Source organism: Vipera ursinii (genome assembly GCF_947247035.1).
Source record: "Vipera ursinii genome assembly, chromosome: 4".
Classification (NCBI taxonomy): Eukaryota; Metazoa; Chordata; class Lepidosauria; order Squamata; family Viperidae; genus Vipera; species Vipera ursinii.
Window position 1 is genome coordinate 112050226 of NC_139514.1, and position 19794 is coordinate 112070019.

Below are 19794 nucleotides of genomic sequence, written 5' to 3' on the forward strand. Positions count from 1 at the left end.
CCCTCCATCGGAAATTTGAATCAACCTGAAACTTGGCAATGTTGTTTCTATTCAAATGTAACTATAATTGTCACATAGCCCATGCAACAATGCAAACAATTTAAGAGTGTATGTTAAATGAGGACAGATTAACAACTTCTCTACCACATTTTATAAAATCAGCCTGTGTTGTCTGATTCTCTTTTAAAACAAACTAAAAGGGGGAGGGGGAGATTGAGGGGAGATATTATTAATTATTACTTGGCTTCCAAATTGGACCCTTTGGTCTGAGTTGCATTTAAACATCTCTGAATGAAAAATACACCTTCTATGATGTAACAAAATGGGCACAAAACCAAAATCTTATAAAATAGACTGTATAACTGGAGAGCTTTAGAATCTTCTACTTTTTTAAAAAAGAAAAGTTTTAACACAATCAAATTTACACAAACCTGAGTAAGGTTAGATAAAATCAATCAGTTCTCTGCCAATATACCAGATTATCCCTCAAAACATTCCTCCTGACATCATGTTTTGTTTCCAGTGAGAAAGGAAAAAAAACACTCACACACATCCTTTCAAGTTCGAAAGCTATTTTGCCCACAGGAGAAATTCTGCAGCAAGTCTGAATTAAAATTGTTGATAGTTTTCTATGCCACACAACAGGTATTAAGAATGTTAAAGTTCAAAGTAGCCTCTACTCTATATAATCACTTTATACAGAATTGAACTATCCTGTTTTCATATTACAAAGGATAATGAGGTTAACAACAGTGAAGGGAACATGATGTTAACCAATGTCAATCACAAGCTGAATGTTTGTTTTATTGTTCTAAATATGTCCTTGGATACACAATTTAGTCAGATCCATTGTAAGATTATTATTGTACAAGTGTGAGAATGTATGTGCATGTATACACACACACCTCTATAGGAATAGAGATGTTTACTATGCATACTATGCATAATGTGTATAAAGATAAAGGTAAAGGTTCCCCCGTACATGCGTGCTAGTCGTTTCCAACTCTAGGGGCCAGTGCTCATCTCCGTTTCAAAGCCGAAGAGCCAGCGCTTGTCCGAGGATGTCTCCGTGGTCATATGGCCGGCATGACTAGACGCCAAAGGCGCACGGAATGCTGTTACCTACCTACCGTAGTGGTCCCTATTTTCTACTTGCATTTTACGTGCTTTCAACTGCTAGGTTGGCAGAAGCTGGGACGAGTAGCAGGCGCTCACTCTGATATGTGGCACTCAGGATTCAACCCGCCAAACTGCCGACCTTCTGATCGACAAGCTCAGCGTCCTAACCCACTGAGCCACCATGTCCCTTATATAAAGATACACACTCCGAAATGTATATCCACATACACAAGAAACTTATATATCTATACAGAGACATATACTTACAGATCTACACACAGAGAGAGACACACACAGAAACCTGGAAATAATATTGCACAATTACGGTAAATGCCTACTTTTCTTTAAAATAATTGTTCAATTTGTGTGTTTTCTATGCAATAAAATTTGCCTGGAACTCTGCTAGACTCCTAACGAAAACACGGTCAAGACCATACAAGTTTTCTTGACAACAGTAAACATCTTTTGGGATGTTGCTGTTGTTCTTGATCTGATTCCCAGGCTGGTCAACCACCCCAGGATTTGATACGGGCTTCTGATACGAATTCAAATCAGATTTCCCTTATCTTAAACTACACACCAGAAGCAGAGTATTTTTTGAGAGAAAGTATCTCTGGAAAGAATTAGTGCTCACCGCCCATATTTTTCTTTTGCTCCCAATTACAGTTTCAAACTTTTCTTGAACCTTCCTGAACACTTACCACACTCTGATCTTAAATCTGAGGTTGCAACTAGCTACAGTCTATTGTCTTCAAGATCAAGTCAATGGTGTGTGTTCCAGCCCTCCTGAATCTATAACACATAACAAAAGCTTCATGGCTCCCCCAGCTTACCCTTTGCAATAATTGTACTCTTTTTCTTCAATCTGAGGAACATTTAGTTCAAAACAGAACAGCACAATGGGCAGAATTTTCAAAGAAGGGATGCTAAGTTGTTGGGTTTTTTTTTGTTGTTTTTGTTTTAACGCAATTTTGTGTTAAATGGCCAGGAGATGTGTCATCCCTTGATCTAAATCTGGTCTGCAGTTTAAAAATCTGTAGACCAAAAAAAAAAAAAAAAGATTAGTACAATAAACTTATTTACCTACTTTCCAGAAGAATCTGAAAGTGAAGTGTCCCTCATTTTAAAAAATAATGGGGAAGAATGAAAACAAGCTTTCAGACTTCATGTTAAGGAGGGGGAATAAAGGGGAATACGACATTAAATAATGCATCAACCCCTCCTCCTCCCATTGAGAGACGAAGATGATGTTGAAGCCAAACAATACAGGAACAATACAACAGAAAGATATTTAAATAATCTATTAGTTCTATCAGATACTGAAAGAATGTCAAGGCAGTACATGATGCATTACAAAGAATTATTGATGACTGTTTCCCTTTATTTGAGACAAAGGAAAAGAGACAAAGGCGGTGAAAAACATCTGCAGCAAAGGCCTGGTATACCAATGCTGTTTTGCAGGTAACTTTGAAGACTTAGAAAAGAGATCAAACCAATTTCCAATGCTGGTTAGCCCTAGGCTTTATGAGCTCCATTTACATATTGTGCAGAGCCACCATTTTCAGAAAGCCACACTTTCTAGGCTTCATCGAAGAAGCCGGATTGGTTAAATGTTGGACTAGGAAGATCCTGATTTGAGTCCCTTGTTCACCATGGAAGTTGTCTCTCAACCCAACCTGCCTTAGGAGGGTACACAAGGATAAATTGGAAGCATTAATTCTTTAGAAATAAAGGGATGCTTTTAATTTGGCTATTTTCATTGATTTGCATGGGCAGCTTTAAGAGTCAGTGAGGAATAAGAACCCTTTTCCAAATAGGAATACTGCACTTGGAGATACGTATAAGGATCCTTGGTAGAGACAGAATTGGCCAGTTTCATAGAGCCAGTTTGGTCTACTGGTTAAAGCAGGGGGTCTTCAAACTTGGCCCTTTTATGCCTTGTGGACTTCAACTCCCAGAATTCCTCAGCCAGGCACGCTGGCTGAGGAATTCTGGGAGTTGAGGTCCATAAGTCATAAAAGGGCCAAGTTTGAAGACCCCTGGCTTAAATCTAACAAACAAAATGGAGGCTGGCTGAGGAATTCTGGGAGTTGAAGTCCACAAGTCATAAAAGGGCCAAGTTTAAAGACCCCTGTCTTAAATCTAACAAACAAAATGGAGGCTGGCTGAGGAATTCTGGGAGTTGAAGTCCACAAGTCATAAAAGGGCCAAGTTTAAAGACCCCTGGCTTAAAGGCACCAGGCTAGAAAGCAGGGGACTGTGAGATCATGAGTTCAAAGCCATGTTGTTGCATTGCACTTTGCAGCTGCATTTACCGTTGACCTTGTGACCCACTAGTATATGAAAAATCCTGTTCACACATTCTGCTTTGAAGCCAGATTTTTCGCCTAGCCTGTACATCCTTTTTCTATTATTTTTTTCTTTCCTTTCTCCAGATCTACATTCCTTCCCCAGATCTGACATCAAACATAAAGCTGGTTCGAAAAGAACAAAGAAGTTGAACATGAAATCTGTGCTTTACGCCAGAGGAAAACAACTGTAACCAGGCCATCTCTTTGCAGTAGGCCTGATATTCACAGCAGAGTAAGTGGAGCAAAAGATTGAGTTTGTCCTTTTAAAGGGCCTCCAAGCTGGAGATTGAAAGCTGGTAATGTGAGACAGGTGGCTGATGGCTGGCAAAGATCAACCTGCATGCGGAAAAGTGGGAATTGTCCCCCTCTGTCCCCCAAAAAGGCACTGTAGACTGTGGAGCTGAATTTATGAAGAACCAAAATGATGTTTGTTTGTTGTTGTTTTTTACCACAGATGCTGTCAGCCAAGGCCAGAATATTGGTCTGCCTCCTTATCTCTGGGCGTGCCATCCCCGGCTTGTGATACGAGAGTTGTAATTTGGCAGTGGCCGCAGGCTAGCTATTTCAGATCCCTATATTTCACCCCAGTCGACTGACAAGCTTGAAATGCAAACTCACATGAATGAAGCCATCATTTTAAAAAGAACAGGAAGACTCCTGCGAATCTTTTCAGCTGCAGTCTTTCAACTGGCTAACTGATGGCAAACTAAAGATATGAAAACTGCCAGGAATTACCTCATGATAGACTTCGGCAAGCTTCACATCAATTTTATAGCACCCTAGGTAAAACAGACTAAACCAATTTATGCGCTCTCAGACTTCTTGAGGCACCCAGATGATCTTTGTGATCATGTGGATTTATGAGGGAAGGCAAGTGGAAAGATGGCGAGTGAGCAGAGAATCCCATCAGAAATGAGAGAGAGGGAGAGAGGGAGGGAGGGAGGGAGGAAGATGAAGAGAAAGAAAGAGAGAGAGAAAGATGGGCAAGATATTTGGATTCATGCAGAAATAAATGAGAAGGAAATCTTTTTTTTTTTTTGCAGGTGGTTCATTTTATGTTCAGAAAAGTTATAGATTTTATGTTGTGTCTCTCCTGCAGATGGAAATGGATTTAACTGTTATTCTGTCTCCTTAAGCAGGAGATGTAGAATTAGTGAGGCAGGCTAGCTAATTCTAAGGATTTTGTGTGGCAAGTTTGTGATAAAAAAAGGATTTGGGGTTGGGGTGTGTGAGAGAGTATCTCTCTCTCTCTCTCAATCTCTCTATTATCTATCTCTCCATATCTAAATCAATCTATCTCTGTCTCTGTCATCTATATCTATATCTACATCAACATCTCTGTCTGTCTGTCTGTCTGTCTGTCTGTCTGTCTGTCTATCTATCTATCTATCTATCTATCTATCTATCTATCTATCTATCTATCTATCTATCTATCTATCATCTATCATCTACAGTATATTATAACCAGATCAGATCCAAATCAGCATTTTAAGATGATAGCAGTTTACATTTTGGAAACTGGGAAGCAAATAGGCATAGAAATGTGTGGAGCGGAGCCTCCAGGTGATAGTGGAGACAGGTGGGCTCATACCCAAAATCACGTTCTACAACTTTTCCTGGAAAACAGATTTTGGGACGTTTCTCAGTCAGGACCAGGTTGGAGAATGAGACAGAGAGAAATAAAGGAAGTGCCCTGATTAAAATATGGTAAGCATAAGCAGCACATCTGATACAAGAGAGCAGATTTCTGCTTTTTCCCATCTATTGGAAGCGAGAGCTTAGTCTGAGTACTCCAGAGACAAAGAAGCTACTAGAATATACAAGCTGTGAGGATACAGCAATTCTCAGCATGTACAAACTACATCCAGACTACTCAGTCTGGTTTTTTTTTCCCCTTCAGCTTTGTGCAAATAAGCCCCCAGCGGTGCTTCTACAGAAGTCTTACCTCCCTGCAAAAATAAAGAAAAGAAGAAGAAGAATCTGTTGCGACAACCACAGCTGGATGCTTTAAAAATAATATTGGACAATGTCTGGTTCTCAGCTCGAATGAATGTTTGCATTCCACTGGATGTGGCACACAGCTGACCAAGTGGCTGGGGCAAATCAAGGCATTATTTACTAGGAATGCAAACCAGATATCAACGATCCATCTGGGAAGGAGAATGTCAGGACCAAGATAGAACAAACAAACAAGAAAACAAACAAAAAAAAAAACATCCCAGGAATTACCACCTTCCGGTTGTAAATCTCACAACCAGCTGGGAGACATCTGTGGTTAGAAGTTCTGTTCTTACACCCTTGTAGGAAGCCTACATATAATGATCCTGTAGAGAAAAAAATGATGAAAATAAAGAGCCTGGGCAAAAAATAATAATAAAAAAAACAGGTCTCTTGCTTCAAATCAGCTTTTTACTGTATCTGTATATGGTTGGTATCTGTAAATGCAGTATTGCAGGCTGACTCTGCCCACTGCCAGGAGTTCAATCTTGACCATCTCAAGGTTGCTTTCCAGCCTTCTGAAATCAGTAAAATGAGGACCCAGATGGCTGGGGGTTAGAGGCTGACTCTGTATCCCGCTTAGAGAGGGCTGTAAAGCACTGTGAAGCAGTATATAAGTCTAGGTGCTATTACTATTGCTATTGCAGGCTAACTCTGCCCACAGCCAGGAGTTTGATTCTCACCAGCTCAAGGTTGACTCGGCCTTCCAGCCTTCTGAGGTCAGTAAAATGAGGACCCAGATTGTTGGGGGGGGGGGGTTGGCTGATTCTGTAAACCACTAAGAGAGAGCTGTAAAGCACTATGAAGCAGCATATAAGTCTAAGTGCTGTTGCTATTGGTAAAAATATTAGGTGAAAGTTTTCTGGTGTCAGAAGCTAAAGACTGTCAGGCCTGGTTCCTTCTTGCAAGAACACCTATCAGGGAATATCAAGACTGTAGGCTGGATCAGAAAACATCCTTGAAGATGGCATGGCCAAATTAATTCTGTATTATTTCCTGGAAATCGCCATGGAGTGTCCCTTAAGTCATCAGGAGATGTTCTCCACCTGTAAGAGATGTTACCTTACTTTACATGGTCGCATAATAGAACAAAATCACAATAACAATAACAATCCTTGTTATAGAAACTCTCTGACTGCGATATGTGAAAGGTCTGCCTCAAGAACTATCTTGAGCTGGCTAGTTGCACCTCCTTTAGTGTGGAGACTAAAGTCTGATTAGAATTGCCCTCTAGAAAATTCTAGAAAGTATTACATCCCTATTTACATTCAGGGATCACCAATTTGAGGAGGAAAACGAAGGTATTAGACTGGTCCTGAGGAGAGAAGCGTGGAAGCTGGGTGATTTCAGGCTGGTTACAACTCTCTGTTCCCAATGTACTTCCTGGAAGGCTTGTTGTGGGTAAAAACTGGAGGAGGGAGTACAGGTACTCCTTGTGTTACAACAGCTCATTTAATGACCATTTGAAGTTAGAACGTCACTGAAAAAATGACGTATGACTGTTATTCGCACTTATGACTGTTGTGGCATCCCTGTAGTCATGAGGTCAAAATTCAGATGCTTGGCAACTGACTCATATTTATGACGGTTACAATGTCCCGGCATCAGGTGATCCCCTTTTGTGACCCCCCTGACAAGCAAAGTCAATGGGGAAGCCAGTTTCGCTTATCAACCCTGTAACTCATTTAACAAATGTTTAAAAGTCGTAAAATGGAATAAAACTCACTTAGCAAATGTTTCACTTAGCAACGAAAATTTTAGAGTCAATTCTGGTGGCAGGTTGAGGACGACCTGTATTAGGTGGGCAGTCCTGAGCTCTTACAGGATTGACAGAATTTAAATCTAACCAATAAATATATAAATGTAAGCTATAGCTCATAAAGGGACGTGGTGGCTCAGTGGGTTAGGACGCTGAGCTTGTCGATCAGAAGGTCGGCAGTTTGGCGGGTCGAATCCTGAGTGCCGTGTAACAGAGCGAGCGCCTGTTACTCGTCCCAGCTTCTGCCAACCTAGCAGTTCGAAAGCACGTAAAAAATGCAAGTAGAAAAATAGGGACCACTACGGTGGGAAGGTAACAGAGTTCCGTGCACCTTTGGCGTCTAGTCATGCCGGCCACATGACCACGAACACGTCCTTGGACAAGCGCTGGCTCTTTGGCTTTGAAACGGAGATGAGCACCGGCCCCTAGAGTTGGAAACGACTAGCATGCATGTGCGGGGGAAACTTTACCTTTACTTTATAGCTCATAGGTGTAACATTGGAAAAGGCCTGTAGGGATCAGCTTTCATTGCAAGTCATGACTTCCAAATGTTCCTTCTGCCTGGATCCTAATTTCTCAGTTCTATCAACTAAGATGTATCACCTTGGGATCCTCACCTCATTTCTTGGCTGAAAACCTACATAATTATGTTCCTGGTCTTGTCCTCATTTATATTTCATAGGGCGCTTTCTGAGAAGGTGCCCTTGGTACGTATACACCCTCCCTCCCCAGATGCAGCGAAGTATCTCCCTTTAGATGGTTTCAAACTTGCCTGCTATGTAGACAGAACTTGATGAATATATAGTGAATATATTTTTGCTATCTAGATAAGCAAATACGTGCATTTAGCATGATTATAAAGGCCAACATTGAAGTCTCGGTGTAGCTTCTCAGACATCTTTTCCTCTCATGCAACACAGTGAATCTAAAAGTATAACCAGCTGATGGCTGGTTTGCAACAGTTCCCTTCCCTCTTTCTTCAAAATTTCAGTTTGCTACAGGAGTGCTGCTAAATACAATGCAGGAGTGGAAGATGCACCAAATAATTTGTCAGAGTTAATAATAATTTGAATAGTTGGTTCCATAAAGGTAGAATTCAAATAAATTCAGCTTTTCTTTTTCTTTGGTTTTGTTGTTGTTGTTGTTGTTGTTTTGTTTTTCTCTTGTTAGTTCCACATTATGACAATTATACCCATGCTAGCATTATTACCTAGCAAGAAAAATGACTAGAAAGCCTTGGATGTGAAGATAAATAATACCTAGACTGTATATGAGGATGCAGATCCTTAACCTATGTTAACAAAGGCAAGACATGTGCTAAGTATAACAAAGCATAGTTTTAAGCAAGCTATGCTTATTATGGTTGAAGATGAATCTATTTCTTGTAGGAGAATGTAGCACACAATAAACACTATCCCTATGGTATGATTGTGCAGCTTGTCTAGTTGAGTACAGATAGTCCTCAACTTGTGACTGGTTGTTTAATGATTGTTTGAAAGTACAATGGGCTGAGAAAGGGTGTTTTATGGCCCATAAAGCACTTCCAGCCCTCATAAAACGTTGTGCACACATATACACACATGATTGTGATCTGGGTGCTTGGCAACCTGTTCTCACTTAAGACCCTTGCCAAACACCCTGCAATCATGTAATTCCCATTGGCAATTTTATCTGCTGGCTTCCCCAGAAAGTCAATGGGGAAGCCGGCAGGAAAAGTCACAAGCTGCTGCTATTTGCCAGAAAACTGAGATGTCCTGCTGGCAGGCAGTCCTTTGAGAGCAGAAATGCTGCCTGATGAGGGAAAGGGAACTCTGAAGGGCTGGAAAAAAAACAAGTCAGATCCTGCAGCCCGCTGAAGAAATCCCTTTCTATGCACAGAGTGGAGCTGAACAGGGTGGCGTATAGAAACCAATCTTTTATCATGAAGATCTGAGCTTTGTTTCTGCAGTCCTCCACAGGAGTTCCTTCTGCCTATGAAGGACAGCTGCTTGTCTTCCTTCATCAACAGGTCCTTCACTCCATCCGCTTAACGACCCATATGGTTGCTGAATGATTGCAACTGGGAGAGTTGAGTTTGTGATCATTCACTGAAGCGGCCACGTGGGTACCTTGCTTACTAACTCCTGTTAAGTAGTTATAAGTCAGACTCTACCTCCAGGTATAATGTGTGAGTGGCTTATATAATCAGGAGCTCATGCAAGTATAGCTTATGTTGAAGTTACCATGTGTACCTCTTGGCTTAAAATGACAACAAACAAGGCAAACTACCTCTCCTCCTAAAAAAAAACAACAACATAAGGAACCACGTTGGGGCCAAGATCCATATATTATCCCCTTCCCCCCTCCCAGTATATTCCATAATTAGCATTAAAAACTTGGTTCCTAATAGGTTTCAATAAAAAAGACATTTCTTATTTCCCGATTCTTTTTTTTTTTTACACCAAAGGCTTATTTCCTAATAAACATTTTTGGTTACAGATTTCCAAGTTGTTGAAAGAACAATGTGGTGTGCTTGCTAATATGTATGTTGAATTTGGAGGCTGTAATTAAACTTGCAAACCATCTGTGCACTTTTTTAAAAAAAAAGTACAATATTTGACTCATTTAAGTTTTGCCTCCTAGAGGGCTGAAATCCCTTTTTGTGAAACCATCAAGCCAAAAGTCATCCAGCTAACTTTTTTACCAGAACTAAAAACACGAATCTGCCTTTTAGCATTGACCTTCCTGTTGCTTTGCTCTTGCAGGCTTGTGCTGTGGTTTGACCTACCTGGTACCTGTTAAGAGCAGCTAAAAATCTGATTTAATTCAATTTGCTTCTCCTGTTATAGTTAATAAATGTCCCATATTGGCTTCAACTACAATAGATAGATAGATAGATAGAGAGAGAGAGAGAGAGAGAGAGAGAGAGAGAGAGAGAGAGAGAGAGAGAGAGAGAGAGAGAGAGAGAGAGAGAGGAATCTTTATGGGTTTTATACCATAACTGAAATGCTTCTGAAATTGTTTTTTTTTTAAATTGCACAAATGTTGTTGGTAATACATTCCCACCCATTCAATAAAATAAAGGAAGGACTTAAATTAACCCATTACTTTCTTGACAAAATTAATTTGGACCACCTGCAGACAAAACAGGGCAGAGGAGTTACAGAAGTTATTTCAGACTATATCCAAAATATCAACGAATCAATATCAATGATACAATTTGTTTCTTTTCTTTTTAATAAATCCAGACCAAGAGGAATGAATTATACTCCATGAGGTCTTCCATTGCTTAGCCAAGTGAAGTAGAATCTAATGAAAACTAGCCTTCACCTCTTCATAAGGTGTGCCATCATTCTCAGAAATTTTGAGGGACAAAGGATCAGCTTGGCCCTCACACGTTGACAGACAACGTTTTTTTGCAGTTTCAGTCTAGTGGCTGACGTCCCTCTTATTTTATTTCTTAAGGATCCTTTGGGTCAGCTTTCTTCCACTCTTTGTGTCCTAAAACTAGGGTCTAGCACCACCACTACTATGCTTGTTTTAGGACATTGGGGGGGAGGAGAAGACTTTGATGTTGATCAATGAATGATGGTTGTCGAAACCTCTGGGGTCTAATTCACAGCTTCTTCCATATGCCTATCATCAGGCAGAACTATCCCCTTAAAGCTTGCCTTGCTGGACATGTCGGCCTTTGCTTCTCCATCTTATGCTGCCGGAGACCTGACTTACAGTCTTCTTGCTATGACCATTTTTTTTAATCATCTGTTTTCTTTGGGAGCAGGAAAACAGAAGCTTCAGAGGCTGATCTACATGTCACCAGGAAACCTCTCCAAGCAGTTCCCCAGAGGTTTCAGTGCATTGTGAGGAAGGAAAGAACCTCCTTTTGTGTTTCTCCCCAAGTGTGCCTCTAATCCCTTTCTCACTGGAGAGCGTATTGAGTACAAGGCGCTAGTGGCTGTGAATTAAAGAAGCATTGTCTGCAGCGGGGAGGAAATTAATCGCTTCAAGGGATTCCTTCCCTTCTACTGCTTCTCCTCACGCGATGCGAAGTGACATTGGCGGCGTACAAAGGGTGATGCCTGTTATCGGTGATTTATGACCTTTCCCACTAGCAGCCATTCAGCTGCCAGTTTAGCACAAAGCCAAGCTCGGGTGACATTTGAAGGACCTGTATGAATGCAGCTAACCAATCAATGGCGGCCGCCCCTTTTGCAAGGACAGTGGGTCTGTCACCATTACACCAGGCTGTCAACAGAAAATGACGACAGGAACACAAAAGCCAAAATCTTGTCAGCTTAATCAGAGAAGAGACCAACTGCCTCCCAAGGTAAACAGCGCTGATAGAGCTAGAAAAGGTGGCCTTGGCAGATCAGTAGCAACGGGCGAGTCCCGGAGAAACCAGGATTGAAATGCAGCGGCATGACACATGGGCTGAAAAACCCTGTTTCCTTTCAATTAAAATTGATGAGTGATCTTGGTATGAAGGAAGTCTGGAATAGATAAGAGAGAGAGAGAGAGAGAGAGAGAGAGAGAGCGCTGGAGACAGTTTCCCAGGGGTCAAAGTGTTTCTTATTAAAGGAAAATGAGAGGGTGGACAGGCAGCAACCAAGCTGGAAAATGATAAGATTTGCCCTGCTAAGATCTTGCAGCTGAGGCGAGGTTTCTAGAATAGTTCAGATTTTAAACTGGGGTGTGAGGAAGTCATTCTGATTAAGGAGCCCCATTAATGGGGAGAGAGAATCTTATTCCAAGTGAAAATTAAAATCTCTGTTCAGTTGAGTCCCACTCCTGGTGATGACATGCATATCATTTTCTGGGAGGAGGAGGAGGAGGAGGAGGAGGAGGAGGAGGAGGAGGAGGAGGAGGAGGAGGAGGAGGAGGAGGAGGAGATAAATTTTCCAGGATGTTTTTCAACATCTTAGTTTCTGGAACTCCTAGCTGATTCCCCAATCAAATATTTAACCTCACATATCTTCTGAGCAGTGAAAGTTTACAGCTTGCTACCAGCTACTGAGGCACATCTTAATGGGAGAAGCACAGTTCCATGAAAGACTACTGAATATGTTACCCTTGGCAGTGGTTGTTTTATACAAATTGAGTTGTGTTGCAGCAGGCAGTGGCATCAGGTGGCAAAGGTTTCTTCTTAAGGCAGGTCAAATGCCTCCTTATACCTCATTTGAACTTAGTAGCCCAGCAATTCAGTCTAAGCATGTGCATTTGGGGGGAAGAATTAACACTATTACAGAATGATCAGCATTAACAAGACATTTTTTGGCATGCAAGCTTGCATTTTCTACTGTGCAAAACATTTATGTAATCAGAAATAAATAATGGGGATATATGATATACAATGGATTTTGGACTCTCTCTCACACCATACATCAAAACTTTCAGGAAACTGACCCCTTTTTCTGGTGCAGTCAGTTATGAACCATACTGGAGGCTAAAACATATAGGGAACGGTTGCTGGAATTGGGTATGTGTAGTTTAATGAAGAGAAGGGTGAGGGGTGACATGATAGCAGTGTTCCAATATCTCAGGGGCCGCCACAAAGAAGAGGGAGCCAAGCTATTCTCCAAGGCTCCTGAAAGCAGGACAAGAAGCAACGGATGAAAACTAGTCAAGGAGAGAAGCAACCTAGAAGTAAGGAGAAACTTCCTGACAGTCAGAACAATTAACCAGTGGAACTGCTTGACTCCAGAAGCTGTGAATGCTCCAACACTGGAAGTTTTTAAGAAGAGATTGGACATCCATTAGTCTGAAATGGTATAGGGTTTCCTGTCTGAGCAGGGGGTTGGACTAGATGACCTCCAAGGTCCCTTCCAACTTCTTCTTCTTCTTCTTCTTCTTCTTCTTCTTCTTCTTCTTCTTCTTCTTCTTCTTCTTCTTCTTCTTCTTCTTCTTCTTCTTCTTCTTCTTCTTCTTCTTCTTCTTCTTTTTCTTTTTCTTCTTCTTCTTCTTCTTCTTCTTCTTCTTCTTCTTCTTCTTCTTATTATTATTATTATTATTATTATTATTATTATTATTATTATTATTATTATTATTATTATTATTATTATTGCTTCCTGAAAAAGGTAAAAAAGAGTTAGTGTCAGATAATGAAAAAGAACACATTCCTTGTCATGTACTGAGATTTTACCTGAAGTGTTTCACATGTCTGTTTGAATGCTGCTTAAGGTTGCTCAATTGGTGTGTCTGTGTAACGGTCACTGACTAGCCAGACTTGCTGTCTCGAAGAAGATCATTGGATGATTTGGGGTGGGAATGGGTTCTTTTAAACCTATTGGCCGCCGCCTAGTGGCCAACCATATAAGTAGCTGTGCAGAAGCCTCTGATTCAGTTCTGTTCCTGTTTGCCTCAATAAAGCAATGTTCCTGTTTGCAACCTCTCGTCTTGTTTACTGCCTCCAAAGAACTCACTACATAACATTCCTTATCAACAGACTCTTCCAATAGCGCAGATGATGAGACTTCAATTTTCTGATTTTTTTTTTTCAAATTCAAAGAAGAGGGGATCAACCTAATTTCCAGAGCATCAGAAGGCAAGACAAAAAAACAATGGATGGAAATGAATCAAGGAGAGAAGCAACCTAGAACTAAAGAGAAATTTCCTAACAGTGAGAACAATTAATCAGTGGAATGGCTTGCCTTCAGAAGTTGTGGGTGCTCCAATCAGTGGAAGCTTTTAAGAAGAGATTGGACAGCCAGTTGTTTGAAATGGTATAGGGTCTCCTGCTTGTGTGTGTGTTGGGGTGGATTAGAACAGGGCTTTTCAACCTTTTCACCCATTGTACCACTTGTAGGATATGGCAACCTCCAAGTACCACCAGTCGCCTAGCAAGGTGTCAAAAACTACCGTAAATGACCAAAAAAAGAGGAAAAAAGTGATAAAGTACAGGTAGTCCTCGACTTACAACAGTTTGCTTAGTGACTCTTCGAAGTTACAATGGCACTGAAAAAGTGCCCTCCAAGCCACAGCCGAGCAAGACACCTGCCTGCCCGCCCGGTGGCGCTCTTCCTCCTGTCCAAGGTTTTCATTGTTGTGAGCATTTCTGTTGAAGATTTGCAGCGGGGTGGAGGGGGTGGGGGGGTGTTTATTTGCCCCCCCATCTGCTGGGTGGTTGCAGCAGGTTTTGGTCACTTCACATGACCCTGGGACACTGTGACTGTCATAAATATGAATCAATTGCTAAGCATCTGAATGTAAATCACAAGACCCTGGAGATGCTGCAACATTCCAGCTGATCGGCGCTTCTTCTGCGATCAGCAGAAGTGCTGGGATCAGCACTGAGCTCCAGCTGGAGCCTGGCACTGATCCTGGTGCTTCCGCTGAGCCCTGACAGCCCCAAAGAAGCACCAATCAGCTGGAAAGCGGCACTGATCCTGGCGCTTTTGCTGAGCCCTTTCAACCCTGCAGCTCCAGCCATCTCTCACTCAGGCTTCTGCGCTGCTGCCACCGGTTCAGTTGATTCCCCTCCCCCACTACCACTTTTCTAGGATGGCCGTATACCACCTGCCAGGTGCCAATGTACCACAGGTGGTACCCGTACCACTGGTTGAAAAGCCCTGGATTAGAAGACCCCAAGGTAATGTCCCTTTCAACTCTGTATTTCTATTATTTTTGTAGTGATGCCAAAGTTCTAAACCTCAACACAGAATACCTGCTGTTTCAGCTCACAAGGATCAAAGCTGTGGAAAAAAACATTTCTATCTACAATATTAATTTCCAAAACTAAGGAAGAAGTCTATAAGTTCATTGAGGAGTTATTAATAGTTTGCAATTATGCTAAAGGAGAACTGGGATTTTAAGAGATATTTTTTTCACACTATTTTCTAGCAAAGTAGAAAATTCCGTGCATATTTATTTCAGAAGTTCTTAGAGGAGCTCATATTATATTGTGGCAATGGACAATCCTTCCTTTGTGTTTCTTTTTTTGTAATTCACAACATTCATTATAGCTGTTACCTAATGCCATATTCTAATCTGCAGAGAGGCAGTAGCGCGATATACCAAAATTTGAATATAAGCAGCAATGTCATAATAACATCTGCTTGTTAGGAGAAGATATGATCAGAGAATCATATCTTTTCTGAAGTGCTTCTTAAGAAGATTAGAGATAGAGATAGATAGATAGAAATATAGAAATAAATAGATATAGATATAGATAGTTAGATATAGAAAGATTAGAGAGATAGATAAATAGATAGATAGATAGATAGATAGATAGATAGATAGATAGATAGATAGATAGATAGATAGATGATAGATAGATAGATAGATAGATAGATAGATAGATAGATAGATAGATAGATAGATAGATAAACATATAGAGATAAATAAAGATAGAGATAGAGATGATTACCATTTTGGAAGAAATATCAGAGATTTTTTCTTAATAGGTTTATAATTATTTCATTATATTATTTAAATAGTGTAAGATTGGAAACTGATTTGGAATTATTAACCACTATAATAGTCAACAATAAGTATCTCAAGCCAACAGAAGAAAAGCCAACTTCCTAAATTTACATTAATATTTAAATATATAATCCTATTTCAACTAATATCTGTTTCTGAAGATGCAAAGTGATATGGTTTCTGACATCAATTAAAGATATCAATGTTCTTTGTAATGTTCTTGAATGACTAACTGTAGTGCAACCATTGTAACTTCTATTTCATTCCATATTTAGGAATATAGATAAATATTACAGTAAAACAACATTTTGTTGCATTATCTTTTATTAATAATGTCAGCTTTCATGTATTTGTGTATATATGCATGCATATATTCACACATTTTATATCCAAGCTTGTATAAAGTCAACAAACACTCATTTAGCAAAAAATGTTCCTTCCAAAGCTTTATACTGTATTATTGAAAGCATCCCAAATAAGTTTATTGGATTCATATTGGTGGTTCCAGAAAGTATCAAAATGTCATCTTATGTGTAGAAACAGTCTGGAAGCTAGAACAGGGTTTATTTTTTTCTTATCTTCTGGTTAAAGTTAATTTTGCTTCTTATAGGTTGGACCCTATTAAATATTTAGGGATTGTTATAAATCATCATGGCATAGAACATGTTTTACAGATGGTGTATGACACCAGTGAGATTAGTGAAAATGTTTAAAAATACTTCAAACAACTGTTGGAAATGCAAACAAAGACCAGGTACTTATAATCATATCTGGTGGACATGCCCCAAAGCAAAAAGATTTGGGGTTAAAATACATTCATGGTCGGAGAAAATGACTAAAGAATAAATAGGCTTCAAACCAGAATTATTTTTTGTTAGTAATAATAGGAGCTAATTATGAGAAAGATTGCAGATATCTAATGCTACACATATTAACAGAAAGCAAGAATTGTATTTGCCTAACATTGGAAAAATGAAAAGTTACCAACTGAAGAAGTATTAATTAAGAAAATTCTAGAGTGTGCAGAAATGGATAGATTGACTTTAAAGATTAAAGAGAAAGAAGAATCTGTGTATTTTAGAACATGGGATAATTTCTATCAATGGCTAGAAAAATGAGTCAGAGAGAAAGGAACATGATATGTAATTTTCAATTTATATTAGCATTAATTAACATACTGTTTATGATAATTAACTATATCTATTATTGTTAGTTAAATACATGTACTCAGACATTATGCTGTTTGCTAAATATTGAAAATGTTATTTGGAAAAACGAAATCCCAACCCTAATCCCAACCCCACCTTATCCCTAACCCTATAAAAACTAATAAAATCTATCTATCTATCTATCTATCTATCTATCTATCTATCTATCTATCTATCTATCTATCTAAAGAAAAGCCCTAGATAAAATTGATATGATTATTTTTGCTGTCAAATAGATCAATCCAAAGTTTCCTCATAGATGAAAGTTAGTCAACAGGCAACTTCTGAAAGATGTTAGAGAAGAAAATATGTGAACTTAGAGTCTTTTCAAAGGTGCTGGTCATAGTTTGAGCATGATGGCTAGTCCCTCATCTTCCAGAGTTATGAACTCTCTGGAGAGCACTATCTTGCAGTTTCCTCACAAGGAACAGATGCCTGGATCCAGTGCTTTTTTTGTAAAAGAAAAAGGTGCCAGAACTCACACATGTCATACCACCTGCCTTGCCTATCCTACAAGGTTCCATCCAAAAAAGGTGCCGGAACTCCGTTCTGAGTGTTCTATGACAAAAAAAAGCCCTGCCTGGATCACTTGTGGGCAATCTCAAATCTTCTCCTTGCCCTGAGAGGAATTAGCAAACAATTGCTGGTTTTTCATTCTGACAGAATCATCCCTTTGCTTTCCACAAAGCTATGCTCCCTCCACCATTTCTTCCATCAGAAGTTCCTTTGAATTGATTTGCTACTGGGCAATTATAAGAATTCCTAATATCCATATGGATGCTGTATATCAGCGGTCCCCAACCTTTCTGGCTTGATGGACCAGTGGAGGCGATGACAGGGGATAGTTTCTTGTGTGCATGTGCATGCAGGAAGCTACATTTGTGAAAGTAACATGCTGTTTTCACAAATGCAGCATGTGTGCCTGCCCACCACTTCTGTGGCCTGGGTCTGAATGGGCTGGGGCCCATCATTGGGCCCCAGATTGGGCATTGGGGACCCCTGCTGTAAATGATGCAGTAGCTGCTGAATAAAACGTACAAACCACCAAAATGCCTTTTAGGTATGTGCTCGTATCATGCAGATAGATAGATAGATAGATGGATGGATGGATAGATAGATAGATAGATAGATAGATAGATAGATAGATAGATAGATAGATAGATAGATAGATATTATCTGATAGAAAAAGTGGGTGTTATAGTTTTTATTTTATTTCACACCTGATGGATAGTTTTGCTCAGATGTATTCTGCATGAATCAATCAATCAGTCGAAAAGCATATAGTGATCAGCACAGTGGGAAATAAAAAAGAAATAAAAAGTAATCTGACACTTTTGGAGGGAAAGCAATAAATTAACAATGTCTCTATAGAAGGAGAAAAGTTGTGACTACATGTCGTGTTATAAAGGCACTGTTGCCTGGGATTATATAAAAAAAAAGCAGCAAGAGTTTGAGAGTCATTATAAGTTTCCAGGCATTTTCTCTGCATGAAAATTAAGGTGCTTGTTCAGCCAATGGTCAACCAAATATTAAATAAGTAATACATTTATGGGGATGCAGCTGCATGGAAATAAGCAAGTATTTGTGGTTGGAAGGATGGATGGATGTATTGTTGATAGATGATAATAAATGATAGATAGATAGATAGATAGATAGATAGATAGATAGATAGATAGATAGATAGATAGATAGCAGGCAGGCAGGCAGGCAGGCAGGCAGAGGTTTCCATATATAGGAAAAAAAATAATCAACATAGTGAGCAAGCTGGCAGTATGTAGCCAGCGATTCTGCTGCTCCTTTTAGACACTGACAGAATTGCAGATGTTTTGTATGTTCATCCTTGCCATCCCTGTGACATTTGGTCATGCATTTTCCTCGCTTCGTTTTCATTTTGAAAATTAGAGTGATGCCATTATGAGCTTTCTTTTCTTATCTGCATTCTGAAAGTTGGGGAAGAACAGAATGCAAATACTGAGGATCAAAATTAATTTCACAGGGTTGCTTACATTATCTAAGCTAACACCATAGCTGTGAATTTTGTCTAAACTGGCAACTACATTGGTATGCAGGCAACTTGGGACTATTCAGGATGCTATGCAAAACCACTGTCTTCTGAACTCAGTGCTTTCCCAATATGATTATAACTATGATTAATCCATATCAATAGTTACTGAGTCTTAAATCCATATATCTGGAGGGGATCCAAAGAGAGAAAATGGTATTACATAGTTCAGACATCCCAAGGATTCATGTTGCCTTCTTTCCTTTCTCTTGGCTTCACTAGTTTTCAAATTTCACATTTTTTTAATAAATAGATGCTGCTAACTAATTAGATAACTATTCTCCTGTACTTTAGGAGAAAGGAAATGTTTATACTGGTCTACTATGAGTAGAATTAATTCAACTTTGTATTTTTCCCCCTTTTCCAATAATTTGAGTTGGATGTGAAGAATTTTAGGAGGAGTTAAAAGAAGGTGGGGTTTGGAAATGTCCAACTCTCAAATAGTACATATTCTTTTGGAAATATTCAGGTGACGTCTCTACTAAAAGTTGAACTCTGGAGAAGACAGCCTTGTCACAGAGTTACAATGCAGAAAAAAACAAAAAAGGGGTTTCTATTAAAATGACACTGTTCTTCTGGAATATGTCAGTATCAAGGAACTCATGGAGGAGACAGGGATAGCTTTATGGCCCCCATTTTTAGTTACAGGAGGCATTTTAAAATGGCTTTTCAATCAAACTTTTGAAGAACACAATGTACTGGCCAAATACTGAAGGATATTTATCAGTTTTTGATACGTCATTCCCCAGATGTTATGGCAGCTAAGAGAGTTTTGGAATCCTTTGCGGACTCTGGCAGAAGTGGATATTGTTCATAAATGTTCACCATTAAGTCCTGCCTGTGCATTTTTCTTCTTCTTTCTTCTTCCTTATCCTTACTATTTTTTCCTTGACCTTGGTG

The 19794-nt window shown here is 39.6% G+C and overlaps 1 long non-coding RNA gene across 1 annotated transcript in view; it reads left to right on the forward strand.

Annotated features, from left to right (window-relative positions):
• The first annotated feature begins 19784 nt into the window (after window positions 1-19784).
• Window positions 19785-19794, forward strand: part of LOC310640199 — a 996098-nt gene continuing 996088 nt past the window's right edge. Inside the window, exon 1 of the long non-coding RNA XR_014492494.1 lies at window positions 19785-19794. This exon is cut by the window's right edge and continues 202 nt beyond it. This is a non-coding gene — a long non-coding RNA (uncharacterized lncRNA).